This window comes from Hyla sarda, chromosome 3, assembly GCF_029499605.1.
Source record: "Hyla sarda isolate aHylSar1 chromosome 3, aHylSar1.hap1, whole genome shotgun sequence".
In the NCBI taxonomy this organism is placed as follows: domain Eukaryota; kingdom Metazoa; phylum Chordata; class Amphibia; order Anura; family Hylidae; genus Hyla; species Hyla sarda.
Genome location: NC_079191.1, coordinates 392,275,764 through 392,288,668, shown reverse-complemented (window position 1 = coordinate 392,288,668; position 12,905 = coordinate 392,275,764). Strand labels below are relative to the sequence as shown.

General features: G+C 45.2%; 1 protein-coding gene across 8 annotated transcripts in view; it reads left to right on the top strand.

Moving 5' to 3' along the window:
* Positions 1 to 12,905, top strand: part of EHBP1 (EH domain binding protein 1) — a 430,856-nt gene that overhangs the window by 78,411 nt on the left and 339,540 nt on the right. The gene's annotated exons all lie outside the window — the stretch shown is intronic.

Genomic DNA, 12,905 nt, shown 5'->3' with positions numbered 1-12,905 from the left:
ACTGTCCTTACATAGGAGAGCGGACCTGTCCTCACACTATACTGTCCTTACGTAGGAGAGCGGACCTGTCCTCATACTATACTGTCCTTACATAGGAGAGAGGACCTGTTCTCATACTATACTGTCCTTACATAGGAGAGAGGACCTGTCCTCATTCTATACTGTCCTTACATAGGAGAGCGGACCTGTCCTCATACTATACTGTCCTTACATAGGAGAGAGGACCTGTCCTCATACTATACTGTCCTTACATAGGAGAGAGGACCTGTCCTCATACTATACTGTCCTTACATAGGAGAGAGGACCTGTCCTCATACTATACTGTCCTTACATAGGAGAGAGGACCTGTCCTCATACTATACTGTCCTTACATAGGAGAGCGGACCTGTCCTCATACTATACTGTCCTTACATAGGAGAGCGGACCTGTCCTTATACTATACTGTCCTTACATAGGAGAGAGGACCTGTCCTATACTATACTGTCCTTACATAGGAGAGAGGACCTGTCCTCATACTATACTGTCCTTACATAGAAGAGCGGACCTGTCCTCATACTATACTGTCCTTACATAGGAGAGAGGACCTGTCCTCATACTATACTGTCCATACATAGGAGAGAGGACCTGTCCTCATACTATACTGTCCTTACATAGAAGAGCGGACCTGTCCTCATACTATACTGTCCTTACATAGGAGAGCGGACCTGTCCTCATACTATACTGTCCATACATAGGAGAGCGGACCTGTCCTCATACTATACTGTCCTTACATAGGAGAGCGGACCTGTCCTCATACTATACTGTCCTTACATAGGAGAGCGGACCTGTCCTCATACTATACTGTCCTTACATAGGAGAGAGGACCTGTCCTCATTCTATACTGTCCTTACATAGGAGAGCGGACCTGTCCTCATACTATACTGTCCTTACATAGGAGAGAGGGCCTGTCCTCATACTATACTGTCCTTACATAGGAGAGAGGACCTGTCCTCATACTATACTGTCCTTACATAGGAGAGAGGACCTGTCCTCATACTATACTGTCCTTACATAGGAGAGAGGACCTGTCCTCATACTATACTGTCCTTACATAGGAGAGCGGACCTGTCCTCATACTATACTGTCCTTACATAGGAGAGCGGACCTGTCCTTATACTATACTGTCCTTACATAGGAGAGAGGACCTGTCCTATACTATACTGTCCTTACATAGGAGAGAGGACCTGTCCTCATACTATACTGTCCTTACATAGAAGAGCGGACCTGTCCTCATACTATACTGTCCTTACATAGGAGAGAGGACCTGTCCTCATACTATACTGTCCATACATAGGAGAGAGGACCTGTCCTCATACTATACTGTCCTTTACATAGAAGAGCGGACCTGTCCTCATACTATACTGTCCTTACATAGGAGAGCGGACCTGTCCTCATACTATACTGTCCATACATAGGAGAGCGGACCTGTCCTCATACTATACTGTCCTTACATAGGAGAGCGGACCTGTCCTCATACTATACTGTCCTTACATAGGAGAGAGGACCTGTCCTCATACTATACTGTCCTTACATAGGAGAGAGGACCTGTCCTCATACTATACTGTCCTTACATAGGAGAGCGGACCTGTCCTCATACTATACTGTCCTTACATAGGAGAGAGGACCTGTCCTCATACTATACTGTCCTTACATAGGAGAGCGGACCTGTCCTCATACTATACTGTCCTTACATAGGAGAGCGGACCTGTCCTCATACTATACTGTCCTTACATAGGAGAGAGGACCTGTCCTCATACTATACTGTCCATACATAGGAGAGAGGACCTGTTCTCATACTATACTGTCCTTACATAGAAGAGCGGACCTGTCCTCATACTATACTGTCCTTACATAGGAGAGAGGACCTGTCCTCATACTATACTGTCCTTACATAGGAGAGCGGACCTGTCCTCATACTATACTGTCCTTACATAGGAGAGAGGACCTGTCCTCATACTATACTGTCCTTACATAGGAGAGCGGACCTGTCCTCATACTATACTGTCCTTACATAGGAGAGCGGACCTGTCCTCATACTATACTGTCCTTACATAGGAGAGCGGACCTGTCCTCATACTATACTGTCCTTACATAGGAGAGAGGACCTGTCCTCATACTATACTGTCCTTACATAGGAGAGAGGTCCTGTCCTCATACTATACTGTCCTTACATAGGAGAGCGGACCTGTCCTTACATAGGAGAGAGGACCTGTCCTTACATAGGAGAGAGGACCTGTCCTCATTCTATACTGTCCTTACATAGGAGAGCGGACCTGTCCTCATACTATACTGTCCTTACATAGGAGAGAGGACCTGTCCTCATACTATACTGTCCTTACATAGGAGAGCGGACCTGTCCTCATACTAAACTGTCCTTACATAGGAGAGCCGACCTGTCCTCATACTATACTGTCCTTACATAGGAGAGCGGACCTGTCCTCATACTAAACTGTCCTTACATAGGAGAGCCGACCTGTCCTCATACTATACTGTCCTTACATAGGAGAGCCGACCTGTCCTCATACTATACTGTCATTACATAGGAGAGAGGACCTGTCCTCATACTATACTGTCCTTACATAGGAGAGCGGACCTGTCCTCATAATATACTGTCCTTACATAGGAGAGCGGACCTGTCCTCATAATATACTGTCCTTACATAGGAGAGCGGACCTGTCCTCACACTATACTGTCCTTACGTAGGAGAGCGGACCTGTCCTCATACTATACTGTCCTTACATAGGAGAGAGGACCTGTTCTCATACTATACTGTCCTTACATAGGAGAGAGGACCTGTCCTCATTCTATACTGTCCTTACATAGGAGAGCGGACCTGTCCTCATACTATACTGTCCTTACATAGGAGAGAGGACCTGTCCTCATACTATACTGTCCTTACATAGGAGAGAGGACCTGTCCTCATACTATACTGTCCTTACATAGGAGAGAGGACCTGTCCTCATACTATACTGTCCTTACATAGGAGAGAGGACCTGTCCTCATACTATACTGTCCTTACATAGGAGAGCGGACCTGTCCTCATACTATACTGTCCTTACATAGGAGAGCGGACCTGTCCTTATACTATACTGTCCTTACATAGGAGAGAGGACCTGTCCTATACTATACTGTCCTTACATAGGAGAGAGGACCTGTCCTCATACTATACTGTCCTTACATAGAAGAGCGGACCTGTCCTCATACTATACTGTCCTTACATAGGAGAGAGGACCTGTCCTCATACTATACTGTCCATACATAGGAGAGAGGACCTGTCCTCATACTATACTGTCCTTACATAGAAGAGCGGACCTGTCCTCATACTATACTGTCCTTACATAGGAGAGCGGACCTGTCCTCATACTATACTGTCCATACATAGGAGAGCGGACCTGTCCTCATACTATACTGTCCTTACATAGGAGAGCGGACCTGTCCTCATACTATACTGTCCTTACATAGGAGAGCGGACCTGTCCTCATACTATACTGTCCTTACATAGGAGAGAGGACCTGTCCTCATTCTATACTGTCCTTACATAGGAGAGCGGACCTGTCCTCATACTATACTGTCCTTACATAGGAGAGAGGGCCTGTCCTCATACTATACTGTCCTTACATAGGAGAGAGGACCTGTCCTCATACTATACTGTCCTTACATAGGAGAGAGGACCTGTCCTCATACTATACTGTCCTTACATAGGAGAGAGGACCTGTCCTCATACTATACTGTCCTTACATAGGAGAGCGGACCTGTCCTCATACTATACTGTCCTTACATAGGAGAGCGGACCTGTCCTTATACTATACTGTCCTTACATAGGAGAGAGGACCTGTCCTATACTATACTGTCCTTACATAGGAGAGAGGACCTGTCCTCATACTATACTGTCCTTACATAGAAGAGCGGACCTGTCCTCATACTATACTGTCCTTACATAGGAGAGAGGACCTGTCCTCATACTATACTGTCCATACATAGGAGAGAGGACCTGTCCTCATACTATACTGTCCTTTACATAGAAGAGCGGACCTGTCCTCATACTATACTGTCCTTACATAGGAGAGCGGACCTGTCCTCATACTATACTGTCCATACATAGGAGAGCGGACCTGTCCTCATACTATACTGTCCTTACATAGGAGAGCGGACCTGTCCTCATACTATACTGTCCTTACATAGGAGAGAGGACCTGTCCTCATACTATACTGTCCTTACATAGGAGAGAGGACCTGTCCTCATACTATACTGTCCTTACATAGGAGAGCGGACCTGTCCTCATACTATACTGTCCTTACATAGGAGAGAGGACCTGTCCTCATACTATACTGTCCTTACATAGGAGAGCGGACCTGTCCTCATACTATACTGTCCTTACATAGGAGAGCGGACCTGTCCTCATACTATACTGTCCTTACATAGGAGAGAGGACCTGTCCTCATACTATACTGTCCATACATAGGAGAGAGGACCTGTTCTCATACTATACTGTCCTTACATAGAAGAGCGGACCTGTCCTCATACTATACTGTCCTTACATAGGAGAGAGGACCTGTCCTCATACTATACTGTCCTTACATAGGAGAGCGGACCTGTCCTCATACTATACTGTCCTTACATAGGAGAGAGGACCTGTCCTCATACTATACTGTCCTTACATAGGAGAGCGGACCTGTCCTCATACTATACTGTCCTTACATAGGAGAGCGGACCTGTCCTCATACTATACTGTCCTTACATAGGAGAGCGGACCTGTCCTCATACTATACTGTCCTTACATAGGAGAGAGGACCTGTCCTCATACTATACTGTCCTTACATAGGAGAGAGGTCCTGTCCTCATACTATACTGTCCTTACATAGGAGAGCGGACCTGTCCTTACATAGGAGAGAGGACCTGTCCTTACATAGGAGAGAGGACCTGTCCTCATTCTATACTGTCCTTACATAGGAGAGCGGACCTGTCCTCATACTATACTGTCCTTACATAGGAGAGAGGACCTGTCCTCATACTATACTGTCCTTACATAGGAGAGCGGACCTGTCCTCATACTAAACTGTCCTTACATAGGAGAGCCGACCTGTCCTCATACTATACTGTCCTTACATAGGAGAGCGGACCTGTCCTCATACTAAACTGTCCTTACATAGGAGAGCCGACCTGTCCTCATACTATACTGTCCTTACATAGGAGAGCCGACCTGTCCTCATACTATACTGTCATTACATAGGAGAGCGGACCTGTCCTCATACTATACTGTCCTTACATAGGAGAGAGGACCTGTCCTCATACTATACTGTCCTTACATAGGAGAGAGGACCTGTCCTCATACTATACTGTCCTTACATAGGAGAGAGGACCTGTCCTCATACTATACTGTCCTTACATAGGAGAGCGGACCTGTCCTCATACTATACTGTCCTTACATAGGAGAGAGGACCTGTCCTCATACTATACTGTCCTTACATAGGAGAGAGGACCTGTCCTCATACTATACTGTCCTTACATAGGAGAGAGGTCCTGTCCTCATACTATACTGTCCTTACATAGGAGAGCGGACCTGTCCTCATTCTATACTGTCCTTACATAGGAGAGAGGACCTGTCCTCATACTATACTGTCCTTACATAGGAGAGAGGACCTGTCCTCATACTATACTGTCCTTACATAGGAGAGAGGACCTGTCCTCATACTATACTGTCCTTACATAGGAGAGCGGACCTGTCCTCATTCTATACTGTCCTTACATAGGAGAGCGGACCTGTCCTCATACTATACTGTCCTTACATAGGAGAGAGGACCTGTCCTCATACTATACTCTCCTTACATAGGAGAGCGGACCTGTCCTCATACTATACTGTCCTTACATAGGAGAGAGGACCTGTCCCTATACTATACTGTCCTTACATAGGAGAGCGGACTTGTCCTCATACTATACTGTCCTTACAGAGGAGAGCGGACCTGTCCTCATACTATACTGTCCTTACATAGGAGAGAGGACCTGTCCCTATACTGTCCTTACATAGGAGAGCGGACCTGTCCTCATACTATACTGTCCTTACAGAGGAGAGCGGACCTGTCCTCATACTATACTGTCCTTACATAGGAGAGAGGACCTGTCCTCATACTATACTGTCCTTACATAGGAGAGCGGACCTGTCCTCATTCTATACTGTCCTTACATAGGAGAGAGGACCTGTCCTCATACTATACTGTCCTTACATAGTAAAGCGGACCTGTCCTCATACTATACTGTCCTTACATAGGAGAGCGGACCTGTCCTCATACTATACTGTCCTTACATAGGAGAGAGGACCTGTCCCTATACTATACTGTCCTTACACAGGAGAGCGGACCTGTCCTTACATAGGAGAGAGGACCTGTCCTCATACTATACTGTCCTTACATAGGAGAGCGGACCTGTCCTCATACTATACTGTCCATACATAGGAGAGAGGACCTGTCCTCATACTATACTGTCCTTACATAGGAGAGAGGACCTGTCCCTATACTATACTGTCCTTACATAGGAGAGAGGACCTGTCCTCATACTATACTGTCCTTACATAGGAGAGCGGACCTGTCCTCATACTATACTGTCCTTACATAGGAGAGAGGACCTGTCCTCATACTATACTGTCCTTACATAGGAGAGCGGACCTGTTCTCATACTATACTGTCCATACATAGGAGAGAGGACCTGTCCTCATACTATACTGTCCATACATAGGAGAGAGGACCTGTCCTCATACTATACTGTCCTTACATAGGAGAGAGGACCTGTCCCTATACTGTCCATACATAGGAGAGAGGACCTGTCCTCATACTATACTGTCCTTACATAGGAGAGAGGACCTGTCCTCATACTATACTGTCCTTACATAGTAAAGCGGACCTGTCCTCATACTATACTGTCCTTACATAGGAGAGCGGACCTGTCCTCATACTATACTGTCCATACATAGGAGAGCGGACCTGTCCTCATACTATACTGTCCTTACATAGGAGAGCGGACCTGTCCTCATACTGTACTGTCCTTACATAGGAGAGAGGACCTGTCCCTATACTATACTATCCTTACATAGGAGAGAGGACCTGTCCTCATACTATACTGTCCTTACATAGGAGAGAGGACCTGTCCTCATACTATACTGTCCTTACATAGGAGAGAGGACCTGTCCTCATACTATACTGTCCTTACATAGGAGAGCGGACCTGTCCTCATACTATACTGTCCTTACATAGGAGAGCGGACCTGTCCTCATACTATACTGTCCTTACATAGGAGAGCGGACCTGTCCTCATACTATACTGTCCATACATAGGAGAGAGGACCTGTCCTCATACTATACTGTCCTTACATAGGAGAGAGGACCTGTCCCTATACTATACTGTCCTTACATAGGAGAGAGGACCTGTCCTCATACTATACTGTCCTTACATAGGAGAGCGGACCTGTCCTCATACTATACTGTCCTTACATAGGAGAGAGGACCTGTCCTCATACTATACTGTCCTTACATAGGAGAGCGGACCTGTTCTCATACTATACTGTCCATACATAGGAGAGAGGACCTGTCCTCATACTATACTGTCCATACATAGGAGAGAGGACCTGTCCTCATACTATACTGTCCTTACATAGGAGAGAGGACCTGTCCCTATACTGTCCATACATAGGAGAGAGGACCTGTCCTCATACTATACTGTCCTTACATAGGAGAGAGGACCTGTCCTCATACTATACTGTCCTTACATAGTAAAGCGGACCTGTCCTCATACTATACTGTCCTTACATAGGAGAGCGGACCTGTCCTCATACTATACTGTCCATACATAGGAGAGCGGACCTGTCCTCATACTATACTGTCCTTACATAGGAGAGCGGACCTGTCCTCATACTGTACTGTCCTTACATAGGAGAGAGGACCTGTCCCTATACTATACTATCCTTACATAGGAGAGAGGACCTGTCCTCATACTATACTGTCCTTACATAGGAGAGAGGACCTGTCCTCATACTATACTGTCCTTACATAGGAGAGAGGACCTGTCCTCATACTATACTGTCCTTACATAGGAGAGAGGACCTGTCCTCATACTATACTGTCCTTACATAGGAGAGCGGACCTGTCCTCATACTATACTGTCCTTACATAGGAGAGCGGACCTGTCCTCATACTATACTGTCCTTACATAGGAGAGCGGACCTGTCCTCATACTATACTGTCCTTACATAGGAGAGCGGACCTGTCCTCATACTATACTGTCTTTACATAGGAGAGCGGACCTGTCCTCATACTATACTGTCCTTACATAGGAGAGCGGACCTGTCCTCATACTATACTGTCCTTACATAGGAGAGAGGACCTGTCCTCATACTATACTGTCCTTACATAGGAGAGAGGACCTGTCCTCATACTATACTGTCCATACATAGGAGAGCGGACCTGTCCTCATACTATACTGTCCTTATATAGGAGAGAGGACCTGTCCTCATACTATACTGTCCATACATAGGAGAGCGGACCTGTCCTCATACTATACTGTCCTTATATAGGAGAGAGGACCTGTCCTCATACTATACTGTCCTTATATAGGAGAGCGGACCTGTCCTCATACTATACTGTCCTTACATAGGAGAGCGGACCTGTCCTCATACTATACTGTCATTACATAGGAGAGAGGACCTGTCCTCATACTATACTGTCCTTACATAGAAGAGAGGACCTGTCCTCATACTATACTGTCCATACATAGGAGAGAGGACCTGTCCTCATACTATACTGTCCTTACATAGGAGAGAGGACCTGTCCTCATACTATACTGTCCATACATAGGAGAGCGGACCTGTCCTATACTATACTGTCCTTACATAGGAGAGAGGACCTGTCCTCATACTATACTGTCCTTACATAGGAGAGCGGACCTGTCCTCATACTATACTGTCCTTACATAGGAGAGAGGACCTGTCCTCATACTATACTGTCCTTACATAGGAGAGAGAACCTGTCCTCATACTATACTGTCCTTACATAGGAGAGCGGACCTGTCCTCATTCTATACTGTCCTTACATAGGAGAGCGGACCTGTCCTCATACTATACTGTCCTTACATAGGAGAGAGGACCTGTCCTCATACTATACTGTCCTTACATAGGAGAGCGGACCTGTCCTCATACTATACTGTCCTTACATAGGAGAGAGGACCTGTCTTCATACTATACTGTCCTTACATAGGAGAGAGGACCTGTCCTCATACTATACTGTCCTTACAGAGGAGAGAGGACCTGTCCCTATACTATACTGTCCTTACATAGGAGAGAGGACCTGTCCTCATACTATACTGTCCTTACATAGGAGAGCGGACCTGTCCTCATACTATACTGTCCTTACATAGGAGAGAGGACCTGTCCTCATACTATACTGTCCATACATAGGAGAGAGGACCTGTCCTCATACTATACTGTCCTTACATAGGAGAGAGGACCTGTCCTCATACTATACTGTCCTTACATAGGAGAGAGGACCTGTCCTCATACTATACTGTCCTTACATAGGAGAGAGGACCTGTCCTCATACTATACTGTCCTTACATAGGAGAGAGGACCTGTCCTCATACTATACTGTCCTTACATAGGAGAGAGGACCTGTCCTCATACTATACTGTCCTTACATAGGAGAGCGGACCTGTCCTCATACTATACTGTCCTTACATAGGAGAGAGGACCTGTCCTCATACTATACTGTCCTTACATAGGAGAGCGGACCTGTCCTCATACTATACTGTCCTTACATAGGAGAGAGGACCTGTCCTCATACTATACTGTCCTTACATAGGAGAGCGGACCTGTTCTCATACTATACTGTCCTTACATAGGAGAGCGGACCTGTCCTCATACTATACTGTCCTTACATAGGAGAGAGGACCTGTCCTATACTATACTGTCCTTACATAGGAGAGCGGACCTGTCCTCATACTATACTGTCCTTACATAGGAGAGCGGACCTGTCCTCATACTATACTGTCCTTACATAGGAGAGAGGACCTGTCCTCATACTATACTGTCCTTACATAGGAGAGAGGACCTGTCCTCATACTATACTGTCCTTACATAGGAGAGAGGACCTGTCCTATACTATACTGTCCTTACATAGGAGAGAGGACCTGTCCTCATACTATACTGTCCTTACAGAGGAGAGAGGACCTGTCCTATACTATACTGTCCTTACAGAGGAGAGAGGACCTGTCCTATACTATACTGTCCTTACAGAGGAGAGAGGACCTGTCCTCATACTATACTGTCCTTACATAGGAGAGAGGACCTGTCCTCATACTTTACTGTCCTTACATAGGAGAGAGGACCTGTCCTATACTATACTGTCCTTACATAGGAGAGAGGACCTGTCCTCATACTATACTGTCCTTACATAGGAGAGCGGACCTGTCCTCATACTATACTGTCATTACATAGGAGAGCGGACCTGTCCTCATACTATACTGTCCTTACATAGGAGAGCGGACCTGTCCTCATACTATACTGTCCTTACATAGGAGAGAAGACCTGTCCTCATACTATACTGTCCTTACATAGGAGAGAGGACCTGTCCCTATACTATACTGTCCTTACATAGGAGAGCGGACCTGTCCTCATACTATACTGTCCTTACATAGGAGAGCGGACCTGTCCTCATACTATACTGTCCTTACATAGGAGAGAGGACCTGTCCTCATACTATACTGTCCTTACATAGGAGAGAGGACCTGTCCTCATACTATACTGTCCTTACATAGGAGAGCGGACCTGTCCTCATACTATACTGTCCTTATATAGGAGAGAGGACCTGTCCTCATACTATACTGTCCTTACATAGGAGAGCGGACCTGTCCTCATACTATACTGTCCTTACATAGGATAGAGGACCTGTCCTCATACTATACTGTCCTTACATAGGAGAGAGGACCTGTCCTCATACTATACTGTCCTTACATAGGAGAGCGGACCTGTCCTCATTCTATACTGTCCTTACATAGGAGAGAGGACCTGTCCTCATACTATACTGTCCTTACATAGGAGAGCAGACCTGTCCTCATACTATACTGTCCTTACATAGGAGAGCGGACCTGTCCCTATACTATACTGTCCTTACATAGGAGAGCGGACCTGTCCTCATACTATACTGTCCTTACATAGGCGCATATAGTCTGACAGATCCGTTTTTATACACGCTTGCACGTTACCAGTTAGTTTGGTCTCTGCTGTAATTCATGTATTTAGTTCCAGTTGTCGATTTCCCATTAATACACACTGTACTATTAGCACGTTCCACCTTTCTGCCTTGTCGCACTTCTTATGAACAATTATGTACATTAATAATGATTTTAATTGAATACTTTGCCTGGAGCTATTTGCTGGTATCAAAATATCAGACATAATGATAAAATATTAAACATCAGGACTAAATAGCCTGGGGTCACACTTACCATGATTATAGATGACTGTCGCTTATATTCCAGGGATAAGCTGGATTTTTTTCTTATCTTTGTTTCTCCCATGTGTACAGAACTGCAGCCGCTCCTTGAGGTGTACTGCGGCTCCCAGCAGGGCCCAGCGGAAAATCCTCTCAAGCTGTGCTATTACCGTATATACTCGAGTATAACCCGACCCCAATATAAGCCGAGGCCCCAAATTTCACCCCAAAAACCCAGGAAAAGTTATTGACTCAACTATAAGCCTAGGGTGGGAAATACATCATCCCCCCCATGTAATCATCCAGACCCCCCCATCATTAACACCCCCGTCATCATCACCCTGTCATCATCCCCCCCCCCCCTTCATCATTTCTGCCTTTCAATCAGTGGTCTTCAACCTGCGGACCTTCAGATGTTTCAAAACTACAACTCCACGCCACTACAGGTCCGCAGGTTGGAGACCACTGAGAATGGATTGACAGGCTGACAGTTCACTCGAGTATAAGCCGAGGGGGAAGTTTTAAGCACGAAAAATCCTGCTGAAAAACTCGGCTTATACTCGAGTATATGGTTTATTACATCTAATGAAAATGACGCATAATTAACATTTTATATTTGGCACCTGAAGAAAAAAAACATTATTATATATCCGATATCTGCCATGACATTATAATGTCCATTATTGCATGTACATTATTTTTTTCCCCATGAAAATGAATACATTAAGTGCAACTAGTGCTAGCGGAGATTGAAAAACGCCCAATGAAATCAATAGAATCTGTTTGTTTTATTTTAGTTTTTTCAGGCTCTGCGGATCCAAGGAACGGAATCAAAAAACACTGATGTGAACCCAACCCAAGTACTATATGTGCTCTTTTAGGGTGTATTAGGGTGTAGTAAAAATAAAACTCACTTGATAAAAACACATTATTAAAATACATTATTAATTACAAGGTTTTTTGTTTTTATACCCAACAAAATTCTAAAAAAAAAACACCCACAGGGAAACTGCTGAAGGGGTAAAAAAAAAAATGCAATTTCCACGCAAAAACACCAGAAAAAAGCCAAAACGCAGTAAAATGCAGTGGGGTTTTTTTCTGGCGTTTTTGCTACCATTGACTTCAATGGGTTAGCAGAAAATCTGCTAAATCTGCTGCAGATTTTCCACAGCAGATACGCTGCAGAAGTTCTGCATGTAATCTGCCCGTGTGAACGTACCTGAAGGGTGCATTCACACATGAGTATTTTCTGCTGTAGATTTGCTGTAGCTGATTTTCCTCCCCATTGAAGTCAATGGGCAGCAAATCTTTAGCAGATCTGCAGCAAAAATAAGCACGTGTGAACGGACCCTCAGGGTGTATTCACACATAAAGTATCCTGCACATTTTTGATGTG